At 47.2% G+C, this 14,467-nt stretch overlaps 1 protein-coding gene across 5 annotated transcripts in view; it reads right to left on the minus strand.

Moving 5' to 3' along the window:
* The window catches only part of OSBPL10 (oxysterol binding protein like 10), a 726,220-nt gene that overhangs the window by 65,812 nt on the left and 645,941 nt on the right, over nt 1-14,467 (minus strand). The window lies entirely within an intron of this gene.

A 14,467-nucleotide genomic window follows, 5' to 3' on the forward strand; every position in this document is an offset into this window, starting at 1 on the left:
AATCTGGCTAGTGCAAGAGGTAATTTTACCTTGGGATAATGGTTCCCCGTTTAACCCACAAATCTCAATTTCCGATGCCAAGGGTACTAAGGGAACAGAGTGTTTCAGGGCGAATTGGCGGTCCATAAAAACCCCGTCGGCCCCACTGTCCACAAAGGCCTCAGTCTTGACAGTTTGACCGAGGATCTTCAAGGTCACCGGAATGATAAAAGTCTTCTTGGGAAATTCTGACTTCTGGCCTGACAGGATATTTCCCATCACCCTCAGGCCCTGAAGTTTTCCGGCTTTTCTGGGCATGATACTACCACATGACCTTTATTCCCACAGTACAAACACAACCCCTGCTGTCTCCTCCGCGTCTTCTCACGCGAGGAGAGGCGGGTAGCCCCAATCTGCATAGGCTCCTCGGAAAATTCCTCAGAGTCTGAGGTTCCCTTGGGAAAGAAGGAAACCTCAGTCTCCCTTTCAAGCCTACGCTCTCTCAGCCGTCTATCCACCCGGATGGATAACTGCATGAGCTGATCCAAGCTATCAGGCAAGGGATATTGTACCAGTTGGTCCTTTATCTGGTTAGAAAGACCTCTTCGGTACTGGTGTCTCAGGGCTGGGTCATTCCACTGGGTATCATGGGCCAACCTCCGAAACTCCGTACAGTAAACCTCAACTGGCCTTCGCCCTTGCTTAAGGATCGAAATCTGAGCCTCGGCTGAGGCCGTCTTGTCAGGGTCATCATACAACATGCCCAGTGCCGTAAAAAAAGCATCAACACTTTTAAGCGACAGACAGTCAGGCTGCAACCCATATGCCCAGACCTGTGGGTCTCCTTGTAGCAAGGAAATCACTATGCCCACCCGCTGAATCTCCGACCCAGAAGACTGAGGCCTAAGCCGGAAGTATAGCTTGCAGCTCTCCTTGAAACAAAAGAACTGCGAGCGATCTCCAGAAAAACGATCCGGGAGATTTACTTTCGGCTCCTTAACCCCTGAAGGTGCTGCTGCTGCGGGAGCTCCGCCAGCGGCCTGGGAGGTGTGCATTTTAATGGACAAATCATTAAATTGTCGAGTCAGGACCTGCACCTGATCGACCACCTGTTGCAACGTATTTTGAGGGGTATGCTCCATATTCCCACAAAATTTCAACAGGAGTATTAGGCTGCTGAATATGTTATGCACACCAGTGCCTGCAGGAATGTACTGGTGTCAGAACTGTTATGCACTCCAGTGCCTGCAGGAATGTACTGGTGTTTGAACTGTTATGCACACCAGTGCCTGCAGGAATGTACTGGTGTCTGAACGGATAGGTATGCAAAGCAAATGAACTCACAGACAGACACAGAAGGTGATAGAGTAACAAAATACACACAAAGTGAACAGAGAAGCCCAGAGGCTAAGGAACTGGGTGTCTCCCTAGTATTAGCAATGCTCAGATGGGAAAAGCAAGATGTTGTGTTTAAATACGTAGAGAACCCGAAATGCTGTTGCTAAGGGCAACAGCAAAACCCTAAAGGGTTACCAACGGGTGTGGCAGTAAACTCCTTGGTCAGAGATGGAATGATAGACACAAGGAGAGTCTCCACAATCCTAATTCTCACTTGCAGTGCACAGGTTCAGCTTACTGCCACTAAACTGACACCTGACACCTTGCACAGTGAGACAGGATTTAGGCAGGCAAGTCTTAGAATACAGCCGCAAACTTGCTAAGTTCACAGAGTAGTAAAAGAACCCCAGCAAGCTAAACGACTGACTCCAGTCTTACTGCTAGGTCTGGATTGGCAGAGTGTAGTACCAAATCCCCAGGCCTATTTGCAGTAAGCAACAACAAATACAAAGCTACACAGTACTGGCTAACTTTCAGGAACTGACTAACCAACAAAGATTCAGCAGCATCTGCTTAACCTGAGAAGAGGCCTTATAAAGCAGGTGCTGTCCACGACCCCACTCAGACCTCACAGACTGTGGGCACAAAAACCAGCACCGGATCCCCTGCCGTGCACAGAGCCTGTAACCACTGCACAGCAAAAGACCCGAACCGGAGTATTAGCTGCGCTCAGGTTACTCCGCTAGCACTTGTCTCCCGGTTGCCATGACGACGTGGCAGCACAGGGCAGGAGACCCTAACATTTTCATTGCAGTAATCATGCATCGGATGGCTTTTGTAGACTGTGCATTTGTCTCATCCTCATCTACACTGGAGTCAGACTCCGTCTCGACATCTGTGTCTACCATCTGAGCTAGCGGGCGTTTATGAGCCCCTGATGGCCTCTGAGACGCCTGGGCAGGCGCGGGCTGAGATCCCGGCTGTCCCAAGGCTGCTGCGTCATCGAACCTTTTATGTAAGGAGTTGACACTGTCGGTTAAAACCTTCCACATATCCATCCAATCCGGTGTCGGCCCCGTCGGGGGCGACACCACACTTATCTGCCCTTGCTCCGCCTCCACGTAACCCTCCTCATCAAACATGTCGACACAGCCGTACCGACACACCGCACACACACAGGGAATGCTCTGACTGAGGACAGGACCCCACAAAGTCCTTTGGGGAGACAGAGAGAGAGTATGCCAGCACACACCACAGCGCTATGTAACACAGGGATTTACACTAAAAAGAGTGATTTTTCCCAATAGCTGCTTATTATCACAATTGCGCCTAAATTTATGTGCCCCCCCTCTCTTTTTTACCCTTGTTGTAATGGATACTGCAGGGGAGAGCCTGGGGAGCGTCCTTCCAGCGGAGCTGTGAAGAGAAAATGGCGCTGGTGTGCTGAGGAAGAAGGCCCCGCCCCCTCAGCGGCGGGCTTCTCCCGCATTTTGTATAATATTAATGGCGGTTTTTTTTGCACATATACAGTTTTATAAACTGTATTATGTGCATTTTGTGCCAAAAGGTAATCTAATTGCTGCCCAGGGCGCCCCCCCCCCCCCCCCCCCAGCGCCCTGCACCCAACAGTGACCGGAGTGTGTGGTGTGCTGTGGGAGCAATGGCGCACAGCTGCAGTGCTGTGCGCTACCTTAATGAAGACAGGAGTCTTCAGCCGCCGATTTCGTCGCTTCTTCTGTCTTCTGGCTCTGCAAGGGGGGCGGCGGCGCGGCTCCGGGAACGGACGATCGAGGTCGGGCCCTGTGTTCGATCCCTCTGGAGCTAATGGTGTCCAGTAGCCTTAGAAGCACAAGCTAGCTGCAAGCAGGTAGGTTTGCTTCTCTCCCCTCAGTACCTCGTAGCAGTGAGTCTGTTGCCAGCAGATCTCACTGAAAATAAAAAACCTAACAAATACTTTTTCTAGCAAGCTCAGGAGAGCCCACTAGGAGCACCCAGCTCTGGCCGGGCACAGATTCTAACTGAGGTCTGGAGGAGGGGCATAGAGGGAGGAGCCAGTGCACACCAGATAGTACCTAATCTTTTCTTTAGAGTGCCCAGTCTCCTGCGGAGCCCGTCTATTCCCCATGGTCCTTACAGAGTTCCCAGCATCCACTAGGACGTCAGAGAAAAGCAGCTTAGTGCTGGTGACTGTTATCATCCTCGTTGTGTATTTACACCAAGCCTCAGGCGCAAATACATAAAGAGGCTACAGACAGACAAGGATAACATCTATATAATAGTATACTTTAGATGTACATTTTTGTTTGTTGGCATGCATAGTATAAATTAGAATATTGAACATTCTACAAACGGTAGTACACTCATTTCAACATGAGCCTTTTGTATGTGGTTTATGCCACATTTATTATTTTATGTTCAGCACAATGTATCATAGAAAAAATTGACCACATATATGCAATGGACAAGAAAAGAATTGCCTTACTCCCTCATATAAATGTCGGTGCATAATTTGGACTTGTTTATAATTTAGAATTGATTCCTATACAGTAAGGAACAAGAACATTGTTTTCTTATAAATACAGAACACGACAATTTCAGAATCTCATAGAGCAAACCCTTGATTTTTGGACTATTTTTAGTTTTCTACTTACCACTGTCTAGATTTTCAGAAGATAACATGTTCAATTTTGTAAGTTACATGTGGCTATACAATGGGGTGTGCAAAAAGTTTCCGGCAAAGCTCCGTTTCCAAGGCTGAGATGGAGCGCTGCGGGGGCAACAGATTCAGAACGGGGGCATGGTGGCGTTATCGGGACAGCTGCATGACGTCACACGCAGCTGCTCTGATCAAAAAGATGGTGGTGGTCCTCCTGCCATCGCAGCCAGGCTGCGCTAGAAGGAGGCTTCCCTAATTTCGGCGACCGTGCACTAATTGCGGTGCAATCGCAATAGTGCAGGTTGCAGATGGGGGAGGTGGTTAGCATGCTGGACGGCATTGCCCTGTGATGAGCAACCCCCAGCATGCAACGCAAAGGATTGCAAATTCTGCTAAAAAGCAGAATTTGCAATCCTTACTGAATAGGATCCTATTCAAGCAACGTGAACATTTCCAGAGGAGTCTATGCAAAGCTGTATGAGCTCAAACCACTTGATGAAGCAGCTGGACCAGTCAGAAGCAGGTATGTCTTCTGCATGAAGGTCTCCACTGCAGCTTCCAATGACTCAAAACGAATACCATGCATCTTGCGCTTGATTTGTGGAACTTCTGTGGCAACTCCCCTCCAACTGGGGTCCACAGGGCCAACTGTTGTTTGGTCTTGGGGTTGAAACTATAAATCCAGGATTTATTGCCACTGGCGATCTCCCAGACAGAGTTTGAGTGATCACCATCCAACCCACAAAACAGAAGGTTAGTTGCTCATATCAATTTGAGAATATACTTCAGGTGCTTGAAAGGGAGGGATAATTCTAAGCAAGAGACAGAATGGGGATTTACCCCCGGTGTCCCCCAGCACTCCAAACTATATTAGTAACATGACTTGAAAAACTATGGGGGTTAATCCCCATTCTGTCTCTTGCTTAGAATTACCCCTCTCTTTCAAGCATGTTTGCCACCCTGGGGTGGCTGGCCTGTGCAAGCTTGTGGGGTTCTGCACCTGAGACATAGATACAAAATTAGGGACCACCAGTAATTAGAGGAGCCTTGTTGGGGCCTGGTGGCTTACCATATATTTGCAAATATATGTAACTAAGACCTCTGGATTTCTATTATATATAGTTTTTCAAGTCATGTTAACAATATAGTTTGGTGTGCTGGGGGACACCGGGGGGTTAATCCCCATTTCGTCTCTCACCATCAAACCCAGCCAGCATGTTGCAGTACCAAGTCATCCAAGCCTCTTTCTGCTCTCGAGTCAGCTGATGGGTCACCCAGCATGCAGAAACCTTGCTCAGGCCAAGATTTTCATAGAGTATCAAGCAGATGTATCCTGATGAGATCACCTTCTCTAACAGGACCATGGTCATCCAAGCTGGAATTCTCTAATATCCATATTTACACAATGCTTCTGGGAGAATGTCTATGCCAAGACTATAAAGGCATTTTGGAGTGAAATATACTGCCCAGTGTCAGAAAGTTCTGTCTCAGTAGCAGGTTAGTGGTGCTCCAACAGAATAATGGCCCAAACTACCCAAGAATGGATAAGAACAGAACATTGGACTGTTCTGAAATTACCTTCTATAAGCTCTGATTTGATTCCTATGGAACATCTATGAAAAGAGTTGAAACATGCAGTCTGAAGAAGGAACCCATGAAGTCTGAGACAGGAGAAGTTTGCGCAGGAAGCGTGGGCTAAACTATCTGTTGACAGGTATAGAATTCTCATTGAGAGCTACAGAAATTGCTTGATTGCAGTGACTGCCTCCAAAGATTGTGCAACAAAATATTGGGTTACGGTCCCATAATTTTTGTCCACTTCATTATCATTTGTTTAATTATATGAATATTCAGCTAAATTAAAAAAAATCTACTGCAAATTCTGATTTCTATTAAATATGGAACAAACAATGCTGGATGTAATTCCTTTTGTTACTATCATGTTATTTCAGTGAAAAAACATGGGTTCTTCTTGTTTCATGGAAGGGTACCAACACATTTGTCCACATCTTATGGTCTTTTTCTCTTCCCCTCTTCCTCAATACTGGTTTTGTGCCATAGGATTATCCCACCCATTCTTTCCACTTTTTCTCTTCCTCTTGCCTTATGGGTTCCTTGAATCCTGGAAGTTTTCACACTGTAGGTCCCATGTCACTAGCCTGGAGCTGCATGCCCCCTCTATAGCCTGGCATTTATGCAGAAGGAAGGCTAATATACCATTACTACACATGTAATATTGTCATTACATGCAATGATAGGCACTATCATTGTATGTCATGATGATATTACATGTGTAGTAATGGTGCAGCTGAGTGTAACTGGCTGCGGAAGAGCTTTCTGTTTCGCTGGGGAAATGTACAAGGGGTTTTACCCACTGCTTTCCCTAATTCACAGCTGATACACTGAGAGCAGCTGCAGGATGGACTTAGGCACTTGCAACATTGTTTGCATTACATTTGGTCATATTCCCCGAATCCCAAGATTCATCTAACCTCTAGCCAAAGTTGGAGAGCACCCTCTATTCGCGTAGGGATGGGACATTGAACAGGGAGGAGAAGATTTTGTTAACACTCTATTGGGCTCCTGCTTGAGCTGTGATTCGTGTGTAAGTGGTGAACATGCCTGTGCAATCTGGCTCCACTAAACATGCACTAGACAGGCTGGCATTGGGATCCCAGAGGTCACCATACTGACCCCGGTATCCCAGTCATCAGAATGTCAGGCTGTCCAGCGCTCAGGATTCTGGCGTCGGTATAGTGAGGTCCGATAACTACATCCCCACTAGACAGATGCAATACATTGTTATATATGCGTTTGTACAGAATGTGTGTACACATACACACACACACACACACACACACACACACACACACACACACACACACACACACACACACACTTTCTCTCCCCCTCTGCTAAGCAGAATTGATATAATATATTATTAAAAAAATAAGATTTTAAACCTACCGGTAAATCTTTTTCTCGTAGTCCGTAGAGGATGCTGGGACACCGTAAGGACCATGGGAATAGACGGGCTCCGCAGGAGACATGGTTACTTTAAGAAAGACTTTAGGCTCTGGGTGTGCACTGGCTCCTCCCTCTATGCCCCTCCTCCAGACCTCAGTTAGAGAAACTGCCCAGAGGAGACGGACAGTACAAGGAAAGGATTTTAGGTAATCCAAGGGCAAGATTCATACCAGCCACACCAATCACACAGTATAACTTGTGATATACTATCTAGTTAACAGTATAAAAAACCAACATAGCCTCGGTCCACCACCGATGAAACTATAACATAACCCTTTTGTACGCAATAACTATATACAAGCCTTGCAGAAGTAGTCCGCACTTGGGACGAGCGCCCAGCATGCTGGGACACCGTAAGGACCATGGGGATTATACCAAAGCTCCCAAACGGGCGGGAGCGTGCGGATGACTCTGCAGCACCGATTGAGCAAACAGGAGGTCCTCCTCAGCCAGGGTATCAAACTTATAGAACTTTGCAAAGCTGTTTGACCCCGACCAAGTAGCAGCTCGGCACAGCTGTAGTGCCGAGACCCCTCGGGCAGCCGCCCAAGAAGAGCCCACGTTCCTAGTGGAATGGGCCTTAACCGATTTTGGTAACGGCAATCCTGCCGTAGAATGTGCCTGCTGAATCGTGTTACAGATCCAGCGAGCAATAGTCTGCTATGAAGCAGGGCCGCCAACCTTGTTGGCTGCATACAGGACAAACAGTGCCTCTGTTTTTCTGATCCTAGCCGTTCTGGCCACGTAAATCTTCAAAGCCCTGACCACATCAAGGGACTCGGAATCCTCCAAGTCACGTGTAGCCACAGGCAGGACAATAGGCTGGTTCATATGAAAGGATGAGACCACTTTAGGTAGGAATTGAGGATGAGTCCGCAATTCCGCCCTATCCATATGAAAAACCAGATAGGGGCTTTTATGTGATAAAGCCGCTAATTCCGAAACTCGCCTAGCCGAAGCTAAGGCTTACAACATGACCACCTTCCAAGTGAGATATCTTAACTCCACCGTTTTGAGTGGCTCAAACCAATGTGACTTAAGGAAACTTAACACCACGTTAAGGTCCCAAGGTGCCACCGGAGGTACAAAAAGAGGCTGAATATGCAGCACACCTTTCACAAACGTCTGTACTTCAGGAAGAGAGGCCAGTTCCTTCTGAAAGAAAATGGATAGGGCCGAAATCTGAACCTTAATGGAGCCTAATTTTAGGCCCAAATTCACTCCAGTTTGTAGGAAGTGAAGGAGACGGCCCAGCTGGAATTCTTCCGTAGGAGCATTCCTGGCCTCACACCAAGAAACATATTTTCGCCATATTCGGTGATAATGTTTTGATGTCACGTCCTTCCTAGCCTTTATTAGTGTAGGAATGACCTCATCCGGAATACCTTTTTTCGCTAGGATCCGGCGTTCAACCGCCATGCCGTCAAACGCAGCCGCGGTAAGTCCTGGAACAGACAGGGCCCCTGTTGCAGCAGGTCCTGTCTTAGAGGAAGAGGCCACGGATCTTCTGTGAGCAACTCCTGCAGCTCCGGATACCAGGTCCTTCGTGGCCAATCTGGAACAATGAGGATTGTTCTCACTCCTCTTTGTCTTATTATTCTCAACACCTTGGGTATGAGAGGAAGAGGAGGAAATACATAGACCAACCGGTACACCCACGGTGTCACCAGGGCGTCCACAGCTACCGCCTGAGGATCTCTTGACCTGGCGCAATACCTTTTTAGCTTTTTGTTGAGACGGGACGCCATCATGTCTATTTGGGGCAGTCCCCACCGACTTGCGATCTGCTCGAAGACTTCCTGATGAAGCCCCCACTCTCCCGGATGCAGATCGTGTCTGCTGAGGAAGTCTGCTTCCCAATTGTCCACTCCTGGAATGAACACTGCTGACAGTGCGCTGACATGATTCTCCGCCCAGCGAAGAATCCTGGTGGCTTCCGCCATTGCCACCCTGCTCCTTGTGCCGCCTTGTCGGTTTACATGAGCCACTGCGGTGACATTGTCTGACTGAATCAGAACTGGTTTGTCACAAAGTAATGCCTCCGCTTGACGTAGGGCGTTGTATATGGCCCTCAACTCCAGGACGTTGATGTGGAGACAAGTCTCTAGACTTGACCAAAGACCTTGGAAATTTCTTCCCTGTGTGACTGCTCCCCAACCTCGGAGGCTTGCGTCCGTGGTCACCAGGATCCAGTCCTGAATGCTGAACCTACGGCCCTCTAGGAGGTGAGCACTCTGCAGCCACCACAGGAGAGATACCTTGGCTCTGGGGGACAGGGTGATCCGCCGATGCATATGTAGATGTGACCCGGACCACTTGTCCAGCAGGTCCCATTGGAAGGTTCTCGCATGGAACCTGCCGAAGGGAATGGCTTCGTATGATGCCACCATTTTCCCCAGGACTCGAGTGCAGTGATGCACTGACACCTATTTTGGCTTCAATAGATTCCTGACCAGAGTCATGAGTTCCTGAGCTTTTTCCGTCGGAAGAAAAACCCTTTTCTGGTCTGTGTCCAGAATCAAGCCCAAGAAGGTCAGACGCGTCGTAGGAACCAGCTGCGACTTCGAGATATTGAGAATCCAGCCGTGTTGCTGTAACACCTTCAATGAAAGTGACACGCTGTCCAGTAACTTCTCCCGAGATCTCGCTTTTATGAGGAGATCGTCCAAGTATGGGATAATTGTGACACCTCGCTTGCGCAGGAGCACCATCATTTCCGCCAGTACCTTGGTGAAAATCCTCGGGGCCGTGGAAAGCCCAAACGGCAACATCTGAAAATGGTAATGACAATCCTGTACATCAAATCTCAGGAACGCCTGATGAGGTGGAAATATTGGAACATGAAGGTACGCATCCTTTATGTCTAGGGAGACCATAAAATCCCCCCCTTCCAGGCTGGCGATGACCGCTCTGAGCGACTCCATCTTGAACCTGAACTTTTTCAAGTATAGGTTCAGGGATTTTAAATTCAAAATGGGTCTGACCGAACCGTCCGGTTTCGGGACCACAAACAGAGTTGAGTAATATCCCCTCCCCTGTTGCAGTAGGGGAACCTTGACCACCACCTGTTGAAGATACAATTTTTTAATTGCATTTAACACTAACTCCCTCTCTGAAAGAGAAGCTGGCAGAGCCGATTTGAAAAACCGGCGAGGGGGGACCTCTTCGAATTCCAGCTTGTATCCCTGAGAAACAATTTCTATTGCCCAGGGATCCACCGGTAAAAGAACCCAGATGTGGATGAAAAGTCGAAGACGTGCCCCCAGTGGAGCGGACTCCCTCAGGGGAGCCCCAGCGTCATGCGGTGGATTTTGCAGAGGCCGGGGAGGACTTCTGTTCCTGGGAACTAGCTGTGTGCAGCTTTTTTCCTCTGCCCTTACCTCTGGCAAGAAAGGACGATCCACGTACTTTTTTGCTTTTATTCGAACGAAAGGACTGCATTTGATAATGAGGCGCTTTCTTAGGCTGTGAGGGAACATAAGGCAAGAAATTCGATTTACCTGCCGTAGCTGTGGAGACGAGGTCCGAGAGGCCTTCTCCAAATAACTCCTCACCTTTGTAAGGCAAAAACTCCATATGCCTCTTCGAGTCGGCATCCCCCGTCCACTGTCGGGTCCATAATACTCGCCTAGCGGAAACAGACATAGCGTTTATTCTGGAACTTAGTAAACAAACATCTCTTTGAGCATCCCTTATATATAATACAGCATCTTTTATATGCCCTAGGGTCATTAAAATGGTATCCTTATCTAGGGTCTCAATCTCCGCTGATAAGGAATCAGTCCATGCAGCCACAGCACTACAAACCCAGGCCGACGCCATTGCCGGTCTAAGTATTGTACCAGAATGTGTGTAAATGGACTTCATGGTAACCTCCTGCTTGCGATCAGCAGCATCCTTGAGGGTAGCCGTATCTTGGGATGGCAGCGCTATCTTTTTTGATAAGCGTGTCAATGCCTTGTCCACCTTAGGAGAGGATTCCCATCGTATCCTATCCTTTTGCGGGAAAGGATACGCCATAAGAATCCTTTTGGGAACCTGCAGTCTCTTGTCTGGGGTTTCCCAAGCCTTTTCGCATAATTCGTTCAGCTCATACGAGGATGGAAAGGAGACCTCAGGCTTTTTTTCTTTATACACGTGTACCCTCTGTGATATGCAAAACCTCTTTTATTGCAATAATCATATATCGAATACCCTTAGCCACTTTTGGCTGTAATTTTGCATCATCGTAGTCGACACTGGAGTCTGAATCTGTGTTGGTATCTGTGTCAACTATTTGGGATAGTGTGCGCTTCTGAGACCCCGAAGGACTCGGCGACATTAGGACAGGCATGGTTTGACTTTCTGACTGTTCCCTAGCCTCAGCTTTGTCTAATCTTTTGTGCAATAAATTCACATTAGCACTTAAGACATTCCACATATCCATCCAGTCAGGTGTCGGCGCTGCCGACGGAGACCTTGCATTCATACACTCCCCCTCCTCCTTAGGTGAGCCTTCAACCTCATACATGTCAACACACGCGTACCGACACACCCCACACACACAGGGAAGCTCTTTTCTGAAGACAGGTTCCCCACCAGGCCCTTTGGAAAGACAGAGAGAGAGTATGCCAGCACACACCCCAGCGCTATATGACCCAGGAAAAAACACAGAATGTTTTACCCAGTAGCGCTGTTATAACTTTATACACGCCAATTATGTGCCCCCCCCTCTTGAAAAACCCACTGTCACTGTCAGTAAGCAGGGAAGAGTCCGGGGAGCTTCCTCTCAGCGCTGTGCTGTGGAGAAAATGGCGCTGGTGAGTGCTGAGGAAGAAGCCCCGCCCCCTCGGCAGCGGGCTTCTGTCCCGCTCAAAATCTATCAAAACATGGCGGGGGCTCTCTATATACATGTACAGTGCCCAGCTGTACATGTATATATATGCTTTTGCCATAGGAGAGGTTTATACTGCTGCCCAGGGTGCCCCCCCTGCATTCTGCACCCTTACAGTGACCGGAGTGTGTGAGGGGAACGGGAGCAATGGCGCACAGCTTCACCGCTGTGCGTTACCTCTACGAAGATCAGACGTCTTCTGCCGCCTCTGAAGTCTTCTTTCTTCTCATACTCACCCGGCTTCTATCTTCTGGCTCTGCGAGGAGGACGGCGGCCCGGCTCTGGGACGGACGGCGAGGATAAAACCTGCGTACCAATCCCTCTGGAGCTAATGGTGTCCAGTAGCCTAAGAAACAGGACCTTAAAACTCAGAGAAATAGGTCTGTTTCTCTCTCCTCAGTCCCTCGATGCAGGGAGTCTGTTGCCAGCAGGCTCCCTGAAAATAAAAAACCTAACCAAAATACTTTCTTACAGGAAACTCAGGAGAGCTCCCTGCAGTGCACCCATCTCCTCTGGGCACAGTATCAAACTGAGGTCTGGAGGAGGGGCATAGAGGGAGGAGCCAGTGCACACCCAGAGCCTAAAGTCTTTCTTAAAGTGCCCATGTCTCCTGCGTAGCCCGTCTATCCCCATGGTCCTTACGGAGTCCCAGCATCCTCTAGGACGTTAGAGAAAAAGTGAATTTACTTAGAAGTCAGTTTTCTCAGAAATGTGACATTTAGACATGTAGGCTGCGCAATGTCCTGCTTTGTGAGGTCATCTTACAGTGTGGGGAAAGTAATCAGTAGTAATTAGACTAATAGAGTTCATCCCGTCTCTGCAAAGTTTTCACAGCACACTGAGCAAGTTTCTCAGCTGTGACAGTAAATGTATTATGTTTCTGACAGGACATGCATAATAGCTAGAGCCCAAGGGAACAAATACGTTTGATACTTTGTTCCTTAAATAAAGTTGACATTAAAGGAAATTGTTTTCTATCCATGGGTCAATGTTTCAAAATATTTTATGATCTAAACAAGCACTCATCCCAGTGTCACAGATTACTGAGTTAAATAGAATAGTCTCCATATCGTGTTGAACAATGATAGCTGGTCAGCATATACTTCCTTGATATACAATTGGCATACACCAGAGTCAGTAAGTCACATATGCAAAGAGATGCTTTTCCAGGCTGTGCAGCATAATTGGCTCTCGATTCAAGAAACATCAATGACACACTGATAGGATGGGACCACAGTTTAATAGTAAATAATAGTTCCCAGTAGACGCCATTGAATTTATAGCTCTACAAGTCTAATGTTTTAATTCAGGATGTTTATTTATATCTGGTGAACCTGCCCCAAAATAGTCCCTTTTTGGAATTTAATTAACCTCTTGTGTGCAGTTTAAAATTCCTCCATAACTGCTAGCCCGTGGTTCTTCCACTTCAGTCTGCCTATTGACTGCTTAGACAAGATGAGGATAAATTTGCTGCCCAAATCCTTAACGTGGCCCGATGTCTCATTGCCTATCACTGGAAAAACCCTACTCCTCCCTCCCTCTCGCAGTTATCAATAAAACTTGGCCTTTTTAGTACAATTATGACCTTATTTAGGTTTGTTAGCAAACCAACCAGGCACAGAACTGGGCAAAACTATGTTGCACTGCAGGTGGGGCAGATGTAACATGTGCAGAGAGATTTAGATTTGCGTGGGGTGTGTTAAAATTGATATCTAAACTGCGGTGTAAAAATAAAGCAGCCAGTATTTATTATGCTCAGAAACACCTAAATCTCTCTGCACATGTTACACCTGCCCCATCTGCAGCGCAACATGGTTATGCCCATTAGTGTTCTTTTTTGGTTTGCTACCAAACCAGAATAATCCCCTTAGTGCAATTTCACTAGACCCTTATGTTCCCATAGCTTTTTGTGTAGAGAAGAGATAAGCAGACTCGGTTCTCCGAACTTCTAAGATCTGAAGGAATCCGAGTGGCTACTCGGATTTTCCGGCCTCGCTTGGATTCCAAAACAAGGCAAAACTCATCGTCTCGGCATTGGATCTCGCAGGTTTTTGATTCAATATATGTGTCTGCAGCAGTGACTCGGCGCCACTTCACAGCAGACGTCGGGCAGGAAGAACAACCAAAAGACTGCCAGGGCATTATATTAAATCTGTTACTGGTGCACTACACAGCCCAGAGTTCCTCCTAAATAATAAAGGGCAGCATATTTATTTTTAATGCCATTTTTTTTTTGTCACTGCCTGTAGTGCTGCCCAGAGCTCCGAACACAGGGGCAGTATTAACCCTTGGTGCACACTAGTGTTCGTTTGTTTGTTTTTAACTGCAGTGCAGCATTAACCCTTTATTGGTGCACACTGTTGCATGCCACTATTACTGTAAGTGCAGGAGTGTGTAATAAATAAAAATATATATTTCTTAAGTTGTTTTTACTTTTATTTTTTGAATAAGTTGTGTAAGGTGCACCTCATTCCTTTTGTTCACATAAGTACTGCAACTCCACAGGCCATACAACACTGCTTTTGTTCACAACTTCCTATAAATATAAGCGCTGAGCCTGAAGTGACATGTCAGTCATTAAAAAATAAATAAAT

Source organism: Pseudophryne corroboree, chromosome 5 (genome assembly GCF_028390025.1).
Source record: "Pseudophryne corroboree isolate aPseCor3 chromosome 5, aPseCor3.hap2, whole genome shotgun sequence".
In the NCBI taxonomy this organism is placed as follows: domain Eukaryota; kingdom Metazoa; phylum Chordata; class Amphibia; order Anura; family Myobatrachidae; genus Pseudophryne; species Pseudophryne corroboree.